Source organism: Durio zibethinus, chromosome 13 (genome assembly GCF_047325235.1).
Source record: "Durio zibethinus cultivar Kanyao isolate XHJ-2024 chromosome 13, ASM4732523v1, whole genome shotgun sequence".
Lineage (NCBI taxonomy): Eukaryota > Viridiplantae > Streptophyta > Magnoliopsida > Malvales > Malvaceae > Durio > Durio zibethinus.
Window position 1 is genome coordinate 3,510,083 of NC_143174.1, and position 10,226 is coordinate 3,520,308.

Sequence of the window (10,226 nt, forward strand, 5' to 3'; positions counted from 1 at the left end):
GATAAGAAAGAAATTACATATGCTGAATTTAAATTTTATACCTAATGAATTATATATGTGTTGATTAAAAAAATATATAAATTATCTAAAAATAAAATTTGTAAAGTGATTGTAGAAATTTTAAATAGAAGAAATTACTAAAGTTTTAATTAAAACTTAGTTTGATTAATAAAATAATTATTAGTTTTATAAGTGAGATGGTTATTCAAGAGAGAGGTGAATTAGATTTCTCCAAATTCTTTTCAAACAAATTATTTCAATATAATTGAATGAAAATTAAAACAATAAATACTTGTGATAAAAATATAATATAAACAATAACAATTAATGAACCTAAAATTAAATATAAACAACAATAAATTGTAAGAAGATAGGGATAGAGAAATCAAACACAATGATTTATAGAAGTTCGATCATTTTTCACAAGGCACTTACATCATTTCTCTTGGTTGTCCACACCAAGGCATCAATCCACTAATTGAAAAAAAATTCTTACAAGATACAAACATATATTGTACTAAATCTTTATATTTTTCTTAAGGCTTGGATAGCAACTTCTACCTTTACAATATCAAGAGAATATCTCACATCTTATTCTCTTCTATCCTTGTTTATCAAAGGTAATTTTACAAACAATAGAACAACATCTCTCAGGTTAAGTGTTTGCTAAGTTTAAGTACGAGAAAATGATGAATGAATAACAAATATAATTTGGATACAATAAATACAAAGATATAGACTTTAAAGCTCTAAAAACTCTTGATTCTTTAAGAGAATGAAAATATGGCTTGTTGGCTATTGCTCTCTTGATTAATCAATCTTTTTGGTATGTTGGAGTGCCCAATTTATAGAAAAATTGAAGAAGTAGCCATTAGGAAAGTTTGGAAAGTGAAAGTAGCTGTTGAATGTATGAAAAAATAACCGTTGGTGTGATTTTACCCAGACCTGATCAATCCTTTTCTTAAAGGGATCGATTGGTTCAAGTTTTATGCCATTTCATACTTTAAAAACACGACCCAATTGATCCATTCCATGAGAGGATCGATCCTGTTAATGGCTGGGTGATTGTCTTATGTTTTTTACTCTACTCACTTATTTAATCATATCTTGAGTCATTTAAATCCAAAGTATAAACCGTTTAAAGATTTAGAAACTAGACTTAAAGAGCTTTCTATCCATATAAAATTTATCACCTAATTCAGTGAGTACGAATTATAGTGAATTTTCAAAGTTACCCCTTGTGCAATTTTTCTAACAACTATAGAGTGTCTAGTAAAAATTCAAATCTTTTCTTAGAAAATTTGGATTTTGATTTTGTTTAATCCATTAAAAAGTAGACTTAAAGGGCTTTCCAACCATATAAAATTCAAATATTAAAACTTTGTGAATTAATACAAAAAAATAAAATAAGTTCAATGTTGAAAAACTTTATTCTTGTAAAACAGTTTTCTTAAGTTAATCTTTTTCTTAAAACCAATATTATCAAAATTGTATTAAGTTCAAAATAAATAAATTCACTTTAAAAACAACAATTGGACTTTTATTTAAGCTTAAATAAATAATCTTTAAAGATAGTTTTGGTTTGAGAAATATGAAACCAAGAAATATTTGTTTAAACTTTGAAAATCATATTATTTATTTAGTACCAAAATATAAAATTAAGAACATGTACTAAATAAATCTTTTTCAAAATTTTGATCAAGTTTATTTATCTTTAATATTTTGTCATTTCAAAATAAGGATCAATTCAAGGTTAACTACCTATTTTTAAGATCAAGCGCTTATCACTATACCAAAAGCTATAACTGATAATGAAGGCACAACTCTATTTTCTTATTCTCTTTTGGTAGTGCAGAGTCCCGTACTAAATTACAAGTGGACATAAGGGATTTCACAAAGCCTTCATGGGATACCTTACCCATTGGGCCTCGACAAGTTGGATTGTTATACATCGAAATTTAATCCACCATGGGATACATCACCAAGATGAATCAACATGCCAAGTCCCTAAAGGAGACCACTAGATCTCATAATCCAACAATCTCCCCCCCAGCGGCACCTGAAAGACTCGAACCTACAACCTCGCTCTGATACCAATTTTCAAGATCAAGCATTTATCATTACACCAAAAGCTATAGCTGATAGTAAAGGCGCAACTCTATTTTCTTATTCTTTTTCGGTAGCGCAGAGCCCCGTACTAAGCGACAAGTAAACATAAGGGACTTTGCAAAACTTTCATGGGATATCTCACCCATAAGGCCTCGACAAGTTAAGTTGTCATACATCGAAATCTGATCCACCATGAGATATCTCACCTAGATGAATCGACATACCGAGTCCCTAAGAGAGACCGCTGGACCCCATAATCCAACAATAATAATTTATAATGTACAGACATTAATTCTTAAACCTTTTAATTTGTACTTTTATATGTGTAAAGGTCATATTCTGAATAATCTGTCTGACAAACTGTTTAATATATATCAAAACGAGACTATTGCAAAAGAGTTATGAGATAAATTAAAGACCAGGTATATGACTGAGGATGCAACAAATAAAAAATTTCTTGTTAGTCATTTCAATAATTATCATATGACTTATGGACATTCTGTGATTGAACAATTATGTAAAATTTAAAGAATATTTAATCAGTTTAAAATAACATAATATAAGTATAAATGAAACAATTATTGTATCATCTGTGATAAATAAACTTTCTCTATCATGAAAAGACTTTAAAAGAATTTCGAAACATAAAAAAAGGAAATTACTTTTAACGTTTTGGCTAATCATCTTCGAATTAAAGAGGAATATAGAAAGCAAGTACATAATTTCAATTCTAGTGATGTCAAAATTCATGTTTTGAAGGAAAGACATACTATAAAGTTTGATAAAAAAATGTTCAAGGTCAAGCAGATTACTAATAGGCCTAAATTCAAAAAAAATAAAAAAGGCTCATGTTACCATTATGGTAAGCCAAGACATTTCAAAAAAGAATGTCGGTTGCTATGAAAGAAAAATGATTCCTCAAAAAAATATATTTCTAAAAAATTTGTTGCCATGATTTTTTAGAGCAACATGCTTGAAAATGATTAATCTTGGTGGGTTGATTCTAGGGCAACAAAACATGCGTGCAAAAATAAATGCAAGTTCACAACATTCAAACCAAGTAAACATGACATTGTTCTCTACATGAAAAATTCTTCCATAGCAACAATCAAAGGCAAATGAATTGTTGACTTTGAATCACTTTTGGAAAAACTAACTTTGAATGATATTTTTTATGTACCAAAAGTTAGGAAAAACTCAGTTTCTGGAAGTCTGTTGAATAAGTTTAGTTTTAAACTTGTATTTGAGGCAGATAAATTTATTCTGTCTAAAGAAAAAAAATTTGTTGGGAACGGGTATATGTATGAGAGAGTGTTCAAACTCAATATTATTAATAAAAATAAGAATGTTATTTCTACTTACATTGTTGAATCTTCATATTTATGGCATTGTAGATTAAGTCATTTAAATTATAAAAATTAACATGATATGAGTAAGCTTTGTTAATTCCTAAATTTGGTTAAGACATTAATAAATGTAACACATGCATGTTGACAAGATTACCAAAAATCTTTTTTCCTAAAGTTAAAAGAAATACAAAGTTACTTAAGTTAATTCACAGGGATATTTGTAATATGCATAGCACTCTTACATTATCTAAAAAGAAATATTTTATCACATTTATAGAAGGTTGTAATAGATATTATTATGTTTATCTATTATATTTCAAAAATGAGTACTTGATAAGTTTAAATTATATAAATTTGAAGTTAAACTTCAATGTGAATATTTTATCAAGTGCTTGAAGTTAGATAAGGGTGGATAATATTATAGTCCAAGTTACTTTGAATCCACCAGAATAATCTACAAGTTATTACTCTTTATATACCATAATAGAATGGTATAACTAAAAGGAATAACAAGGTCTTAACAGAAATGATAAATGCAATGTTATCATATTCAGGTCTTGGACAATAATTTTGGGGTGAAGCTTTATTAACAACTTATCATATATTAAATAAAATTCCTAACAAAAAAATAAAAATAACCCCATATAAGCAATGGAAGAAAAGAAAACTAAATCTCAATTATTTAAAGGTTTAGGGATATAGAGCTGTAGTTAAAATTTCAAAACCCAAAAGAAAAAAGTTAGGTGAAAAAGGAATAGAATGCATATATATAAGATATGCATAAAATTGTAAAGCATATAGGTTCATGGTTATTGAACCAAATGATTCAATTTCAGTTAACACTGTTATTGAATCAAGAGATGCAATTTTTGATGAAAATAAATTTAAATCTATTTCGACACAACTACAAATAATTCATTCTACAAGTGAAAAAAAATTCCAAATCTATTGAAACAAACTGAAATTAATGATGAATCTTGTAAAAAAATAAGGACAAGCAAAGAGGTTATAAAAGAAAAAGATTTTAGACCAGATTTCTTTTATGTTTCTTATGAAAGAGATTGGTGAAAGCATAAACAATAAAACTTCTTTACGGAGTCTGATCCTTTTACATATGAAGAGGCAATGAAGTCTTAAGATTTTACTTTTTAGAGAGAAGTAATAAATGATGAAATGGACTTAATAATGGGAAATAACACTTGGAAATTGATTTACCTTTCACTAGGTTCTAATCCAATAAGTTGTAAATGGATTTTCAAAAAGAAAATGAAGGTGGATGGAACTATAGATAAATTTAAAGTAAGGTTAGTAGCCAAGAGCTTTACACAAAAGTAAGGGATAAACTACTTTGATACTTATAATCTAGTATATAGAATTGCTACAATTAGGCTTCTAATTTCACTTGCCACAATTTATAATTTGATTATACATCAAATGAATGTAAAAACAATATTTTTTTAATGGTGAATTAGAAGAAGAAATATATATGAAACAACAAAAAAGATTTATCATTCCAGGTTAAAAGCATAAGGTTTGTAAGCTTGTAAAATCCTTGTATGGACATAAGCAAGCACCAAAACAATGACACTAAAAGTTTGATGAAATCATTATTGCTAATAGTTTTAGAATTAATGAGTAAGATAAGTGCATATACAACAAATTTTAAAATGACAAAAAAGTCATAATTTGCTTATATATGGATGATATGTTAATATTTGACACTGCTTCTAAATAATTTAAGGAAACAAAGAAATTTTTATCAAATAACATTTTAATGAAAGATATGGATGTAACGTATGTTACTTTTGGAATTAAAATAATCTGGAATGATAATGGCATAACCTTGTCACAATCGCATTATATTGAAAAAGTTATTAAAAGTTTAAATTTTTTTATTGTATTCCAGTATCTACACCTATGGATTATTAACTGAAATTAGTATTTAATATTGATAGAACAATTGATCAATTGCAATATACAAGAGTAATTGATTGTCTGATGTATGCAATGACCTATACAAGGCCAAACATAAAATTTTTTGTCAGAAAGTTTAGCAAGTACACAAGTAATCAAAGTAACTTACATTGGTAAACAGTTAAAAAAGTAATTCGATATTTGAAGAAAATAATAAATTATGGATTATGTTATAGTAGATATCTTTCAGTTATAGAAGGATATTCTGAAGCTAATTGGATTACTAATATAAAAGATCATATTTTTATAAGCGGATAGATCTTTGTACTTGGTAGGGGTGCCATTTCTTGATATTTCAAGAAACAAACATTCATAACGGATTCCACCATGGCAGTCGAGTTTATTGCATTAGTTGCAACAGTTAAAGAAGCTGAATAGCTAAGAAAATTATTATATGAAATACCTTTATGGCCTAAACCAAACTTTCCAATTTTTATTCGATGTGATAATGAAGTAACTCTAGTAAGAGCAAATAGCCAAGTATATAGTGAAAAATTTAGACATATTGGATTAAGATATAGCTATGTTCGATAATTAATTTCAAATGGAGTGATCACTAAAAATTATGTGAGGTCAAGTGAAAACTTGGCGGATCTTTTAACCAAAAGTTTTGCTAAAGAGTTAGTAAAAAAAAAACCTCAATAGGGATGGGGCTTAAGCTCATGAAATAAAGTCACCCATGATGGGAACTCAACTCAACTCAACTCAACACTTGGTATAACGTTAAGTCTTATGTTCAATGAGACAAAGTACATCATCTGTATATGACTGCTAGCATTGTAGTAATGTTTAATGCCATCTTAAGTAAAGTACTAGGTACCCGTAATGGTAAAAAAAGAATGAGTAATATACTCTTAATAGACCCATAACATAAATATGTTAAAGTTTTATAGTTATAGGAACATCTTGATGAGAGCTATCTATGTAAGTGTGAATTATGGTTATTTCTAGAAGCTTAAGAGCTTTGCTTTAGCAGTACGAATGAAAAGAGATGTAGACACATGGCTACAAATATGTCATCAGATACCAAGCATTTATTGGATGTTGAAATCATTATGTGAGACAAGTTTGGTTAACCAAATAGAATAGTTGGTTCAAAGTATAATCTACCATGCGATTTTGGTTAACTTTAACTTATTTTTACTAAGTGAATGTTCAAATCAGAAGATACATTTATTTATGCAATTGATTTTCAAGGTTATCATAAATCTGGATTATTTTGAAAATGGTGGAGGATTGTTAGAGTTTTTCAAAATAAAATATGAGAAATAATCACACATTAGAAAATAAAAAATAAAGATAGATAATTAAGTTTCTTCAAAACAGATAGGTAAGTCTATTCAAAATGAATAGGTTCAACTATTCAAAAACATATAGTTTTTTTTTAATTAAAAATGGACAGTCATGTTTGAAAAAAAAGGCACTTATCTGTTTATAAAAGTCTCTTTTTATTTTTTGAAAAGATACGAAATAATTCTTGAAACTCTTCTTCTTTCTTAAAACTCTAGATTTTTTTTATAAAAATTTTACTGTAAAAAACCTTTATAAAAATTCAATAATCTTGTGATATGCCGATAATTGTTAGGTGGATTAATTTCGTCAACATCTTACATAAGTTTTGACAAAAAGGCTAATAAAAGTACTAATGAAAATTTAAAAGTAAAAAACTAACAACATTAATTAATCAAAATATTATACTTTTACTGACCATGTAATGTTTGTAAATAAAAAAGTAAAAACAAGATTAGCATTAATTAAACTATGTAAAAACAAGATGAACATTAATTATACAATGTGTTTCAACTTAACTATTATGGTAAGATTTTGTCATTCAATGATTAATAAAAAAAAATTATTTTCTTAAAAAAATAAAAAAATTAACAATCTTTTTTAAATAATAAAAAATCAAATAATAATTACTTTCATTTTTCAATTTTATCCTCGTCCAAAAAATGGCATTTAATTCTTCACAACATACTTTTGTTTGTTTTGAACCAACCCCGGCTGCCCACCAAAGTGTCCTCTCTATCTGTCGAGCCACATAAAAAACAGTTTTACATTCAAAGTGGCATGAAGAAAAAGCATGTGGGAAAAGCATCCACCCTGTCCTACAAATACATATGGGATGAGAGTCGTCTTTGGTTAAATACTGTATAATATTATATTATTTTACTACTACTGTGGAAATAAAATATTATGCATTATTGTTATGATTAAACTTTTGTCCTATAATTTTTTTTTTTTGTTTGATAAAAATCAGTGGATTTATATTTTTTTCATTTGTAATTCAATGTTTCCAAATAGGGTAAGGCAGGGAAGATTTGATACTGTCAGAATAGGGTGGATCCAATATAATAGTGCCACATGGACAAAGCCATGACATTGTTGGGATTTGTATATACATTGAAAGTCCAAGGCAAAGAAGAATTTTAATGAAAATATACCTACTTAACGTTATGCTTGTTAAAAAAAATTTTAAAAAGAAACTTACTATTTTTATTTAATATAAATGATGAGAAATAAAAAAAAATAAAGCATAAAATCATATATAATATTATATTACAACATACATAAAAATTTGATAAGATTTACTTACATGAATGCTTAAATGAACAATTTATATTATTGACACATAAGATATTTTTAAATAATTTTATTAAATTAATTATTTAAATTTTAAAAATTTTAAAGTTTTAAAATCTATATTTATCAAAGTCTTTCAAAATATATAAGATTTATCTTACTTTAAATCTAATAAAATATATTTTCTCATATTTCACTTTTACTTAATTCAAACAGTTTTTAAAGGTTAAATCCCTAAATTTTAGGAATTATAAAAAAATTATACACTATCTAAATTAATATTTATATAAATTTAAATAAATAAAATTTGTAATTGAACCACTATTATTTACCAATTTTTTGTCTTTATTTTTTTATAATTTAAAATAAAAAATAATTTATCTCAATTTAAAATTACACACATATCTAAATTTAAAATTATACTAACTTTTTTTATCTTAATTTAAAATTAAACTTAGATAAACTAAATTTTTAAAAATTTAGAATTTTTTTAAATTCAATAATGATCAAATATATATTTATGATTTTTTCTCACAATCAATATTTTCTTCTTTTTGTCATAAAAGTATGACAAGATAAAGTTTCAAAATTAAACATGAAAAAGTCTTTCATGATATATCATATGTGTAAATTTTAGTTTATACTAAAATAATTTATACTTTTAAAAATTTATGTAATTGTGAATAAGAGATTAATTTTTTCATTGATATTTGTATATAATTTTACTTTCATAATTTAAAATTTTCATAATGCTTATTTAGATTCTTTCATAATAATTTATGTACAGACAAATTTTTTAATTTTAAACTCTAAATTATAAATGGTTATGATTATTTTTATTTATCTATATATAATATAAAAATTAATATAAATTAAAATTTTAAATCATAAAAAAATATAATAAAAAACTCCATGTATGGCACAGGTAAAAAAAACTAGTTATCTATAAAACACTCAATTTAAATTAAATGAATATTTTTCTATTATTATTCAAACGATTATATACAAATATGTTTACCTTTTTTTTCTTATTTATAAAAAATGATGGAAGAAAAATTATTTTCATTCAATCAATTTTTTTTTCTTTTACCCTCTAACCAAACACAATATTAATAATATAATTACAGACGAAACTAAACAATAACTAAAAGGAATTAAATAATAAATTAAATGAGATAAAATGAGGTATATTAATTTTAATAAATTCAGTTAAATAGTGTAAAAAAATTTTAGGGGAGCCATGGATATAATAAATATAATGTTATAAAAAATCTTGATCATAATATCTATACTTGATTAAACACTAATTATACTTACTTCTTTTATAATCATTTATCTTACAAAATGCTACATTTAATAGTACTAAATTTTGTTATAATAATTTGTTAATCACTATTTTACTAATTAAATAGACAGTCTAATTATTAAGAATTCAAAACTCAAATATTAGTTATAAAAGATAATTTCTTTTTATTTTAATATTTTCAGAAAATATTCTTTGAAAAATGAAATGAAATGAAATTCCTTATGTATTTTTGTTTGTGGGTCAAGGGGTGGCTAAGTGTCATGTCAAGGATTACTAAAGAGTGACGTCAACAAAACATATGAAGAAAAGTGGCATAGCACACCCAGCACAACTTTATCGCTTAAAAAAGAGGGTTAATTATAAAACATACACTACAATTATAGTTCCTCCTAATTTAGTGAAAAATATACTCTTGTTCAAGACAATTACTGAAGTTTTACCTTTTGATTTGCATTTTACGAGATCCTAACATAATCTATCTTGTTCGAATGTTAATTTATTTTTCTTTTATATTCGTTCTTTTTTTTTTGTCAATGAAATTTTTAAATTTTATAAATAATATTAAAATCTATACATATTTTTTATTATTTTATAAATACATCCCAAAGGGTGTGTTATAATGCTTTAATTTTATTGGTGAAAATTTTAAACTCTATTGATAATGATTAAATAATTTGTTATAACGCTTTAATTTTATTATAAAAAATTTTAAACTCTATTAATAATGATTAAGATAAATTTTAAAACTTCAATAAATTGAAGAAATATTATAACTAATAAGTCTATTGTATGAGATTTTTATGCTATTCTTTTTTTTTTTCTATAAAGCAATAGAATCTTTAGCAACACATGACTAGATTCAACTAAGTTTCATGTATTTGAAAGTGCTTTTTCTTTTTCTTTAG